This window comes from Callionymus lyra, chromosome 13 (genome assembly GCF_982586985.1).
Source record: "Callionymus lyra chromosome 13, fCalLyr1.hap1.1, whole genome shotgun sequence".
In the NCBI taxonomy this organism is placed as follows: Eukaryota; Metazoa; Chordata; class Actinopteri; order Syngnathiformes; family Callionymidae; genus Callionymus; species Callionymus lyra.
The window spans coordinates 26,677,415-26,681,377 of NC_141830.1; positions in this window are offsets into that span (position 1 = coordinate 26,677,415).

Consider the following 3,963-nt stretch of genomic DNA (forward strand, 5'->3'; position numbering starts at 1 on the left):
ACTTCCCTCATGGCGGCTCCTAATTGAGTTAAAACATAAATTGAAATATGATCAGAAAATACCTCTGGGGGCCTTTTGGGTGTGTGAGCCGATGAAAGGTCACACAAACAATTATGTCAGACAGCGGGAGGATTAGACCAACAGCAGACACGGATTAGTGGAACCTCTAGGTTTCGGACCCCGGAGAGATGGAAGTCCTAATCGGAAAATTGACCTCGGAGGACGGCTGCGTCATGGTCTCGTGTGGATGATGTCACGACGGTAATGAATATGAATAGTGTGAAGAAGAAGAGAGGACGAACGAGAACGACCATGAGTACGACGAGGAGTCGTCACAACAGACAGATGGTCCTTGGTTAGGGTTCCTCAGCAGTGGTTTAGAAGGCTCTGGATCTACATCAACACTTGAGTCAACTTGGTTCTCTCACACGTCTTCTCAAAACTTTGTCGTTCTGAATGACAAAAGCCTAAAACAGTGTCGTATTTAGTCCTGATACTATAAACTTCATCACTTATGTTAAACATGTTGACAAACTATTACGTCACAGAGAGCATCGACTGTCCACTGGATGGTAGTGATGTGTTGGTGAAGCTTCATGAAACAGTGTCATTATCTTCAGAGTCCACTAGATGGTAGTGATGTGTTCATGAAGCTTCATGAAATAGTGTTATTATCTTTAGAGTCCACTAGATGGTAGTGATGTGTTGATGAAGCTTCATGAAACAGTGTAATTATCTTCAGAGTCCACTAGATGGTAGTGATGTGTTGATGAAGCTTCATGAAACAGTGTAATTATCTTCAGAGTCCACTAGATGGCAGTGATGTGTTGATGAAGCTTCATGAAACAGTGTAATTATCTTCAGAGTCCACTAGATGGTAGTGATGTGTTGATGAAGCTTCATGAAACAGTGTCATTATGTTCAGATTCCACTAGATGGTAGTGATGTGTCGATGAAGCTTCATGAAACAGTGTCATTATCTTCAGAGTCCATTAGATGGTAGTGATTTGTTGATGAAGCTTCATGAAACAGTGTCATTATCTTCAGAGTCCACTAGATGGTAATGATGTGTTGATGAAGCTTCATGAAACAGTGTCATTATGTTCAGAGTCCATTGGATGGTAGTGATGTGTTGATGAAGCTTCGTGAAACAGTGTCATGTTTTCCAGAGGTCAGTAGGAGGCGCCATCACAAAAATGTTTTTTTCATTAAAACAGTTGTTCACTTTAAAGTAAAATAGTGTAGAGAAGCCATCTAGTGGACTCTACCCAACATGACACTGTTTCATGAAGCTTCATCAACACATCACTTTGAACCATAGTATGAAGTGAAACTACATGGTTGTTGCTAACATCCACGTGTGACACTTGAGTGAGGACTAGGGTCGGATCAGTCGATGCTCTCTGTGACGTAATAGTTTGTCAACATGTGTAACATAAGTGAACAGCCGTCACATACGTACATGTTTACACGTGGGTGTGAAAATATTTAAGCTGCCGACAGGAAGTAACTGAACATTGGCTCAGATCCAAAAGCTGTGGTGGATCATGAATTACGACCAGTTTTTGCCCAGATGTGAGTTTGTTCATATCCATCATTCAGACTTAAGTCCTGATGACCATCAGTTTAACTCGAGTTATCAATCCATTGTGAACTTGGTTTTCATAGTAGATGGTTGTTAAAATATTCAACTTCATACTTTTTATTCAATTAAATAAACACTTGAAATGAAAAGTAGATGTGAATGTGTGTGTCAACAACCTGTCCAGGGTGTCCCTCGCCTTCCCTGTTTAGCTGGGATAGACTCTGTGATCTGGTTAAGAGACTAGAAAATAGAAAAATTAAATTTTGACTAACATATTAATAACTCATAGTTAAAGATATTAAAGTTTTTTTGTATGTTTACTTTAATTTTATTACTAAACCTTCTGCTGTTCTGTGTTGATTTCCCTTCGATGAATCGCATTGAAATATGTTTTCAAAAGTCAAATTAACTTTTTATCTGTTAAGCGCTAATGATGAATAATAATGAATATAGTAAGTATAAATTATTCTTGGAGAAATTGAGGATATAATAGTGAACTTGTGATGAAATTACTTATACTTACTATATGAACCCTTCATATGGTGAGTGACCTCCATCTGACCTCTGAAAATACCAGATATTTAATTATAATATAATAGATTTAAGAATTTAAAATGTATAAATCACTAGAACTTAATGTCCATAAACATCAGACTGATTCATGGTAATAAAAAAAAACTTCCATATTTCCATACTCCATACTCTTTTAATGTATATTTAACTATTTGTCTCTACTTAAAACTTGGACTCTTTATATACTTGTCACTTAGACTCTTTATGTACTGTTCACTTGGATTTTTTGTGTACTTTTCACTTGGACTATTTATATTGTATATACTTAACTCTTGGACTCTTTATATACTTAATACTTGGACGCTTTATATTTTATATACTTAACACTTGGACTCTTTATATACTTGTCACTTAGACTTTATGTACTGTTCACTTGGATTTTTTATGTACTTTTCACTTGGACTATTTATATTTTATATACTTAACTCTTGGACTCTTTATATACTTAATACTTGGACTCTTTATATTTTATATACTTAACACTTGGACTCTTTATATACTTGTCACTTAGACTCTATGTACTTTTCACTTGGACGTTTTATGTACTTTTCACTTGGACTATTTATATTTTATATACTTAACACTTCGACTCATTATGTACTTAACACTTGGACTCTTTATATACTTAACACTTGGACTGTTTATATTTTATATACTTAACACTTGAACTCTTTATATACCTTTCACTTGGACTCTTTATATACTTAACACTTGGACTATTTATATTTCATATACTTAACACTTGAACTCTTTATATACCTTTCACTTGGACTCTTTATATACTTAACACTTGGACCATTTCTATACTTTTCACTTGGACTCTTTATATACTTAACACTTGGACTCTTCATATACTTAACACTTGGACTCTTTATATGCTTAATACTTGGACTCTTTATATGCTTAACACTTGGACTCTATATTTACTTAACACTTGGACTCTATATTTACTTTACACTTGGACTCTTTATGTACTTTTCACTTGGACTATTTATATTTTATATACTTAACTCTTGGACTCTTTATATACTTAATACTTGGACTCTTTATATTTTATATACTTAACACTTGGACTCTTTATATACTTGTCACTTAGACTCTATGTACTTTTCACTTGGACTTTTTATGTACTTTTCACTTGGACTATTCATATTTTATATACTTAACACTTGGACTCATTATGTACTTAACACTTGGAATCTTTATATACTTAACACTTGGACTGTTTATATTTTATATACTTAACACTTGAACTCTTTATATACCTTTCACTTGGACTCTTTATATACTTAACACTTGGAATATTTATATTTCATATACTTAACACTTGAACTCTTTATATACCTTTCACTTGGACTCTTTATATACTTAACACTTGGACTCTTTATATACTTTTCACTTGGACTCTTTATATACTTAAAACTTGGACTCTTCATATACTTAACACTTGGAATCTTTATATACTTAAACACTTGGAGTCTTTATATACTTTTCACTTGGACTCTTTATATTCTTAACACTTTTTTTACTATATGTATTTAACAATTAATGGGTGCAATAAATAATCTGTGTAATGTGTTCCAACGATGTGATGGGATTAACTGCAACCAAAAGGAAATTAAGATAAATGTCCATGTTTGACCAATAACGATGGGAGAAATATAGAAAAGAGCAACTATAGAGACGTTAAACATCCTTTTAATGGAATCTATGAACCATTTCTGTGATATATCTTCCAATTATGATGATCACAAACAGACTGTGTGAGAACATTCCGAGGTGAGAAAAAAACACACATGTCATGT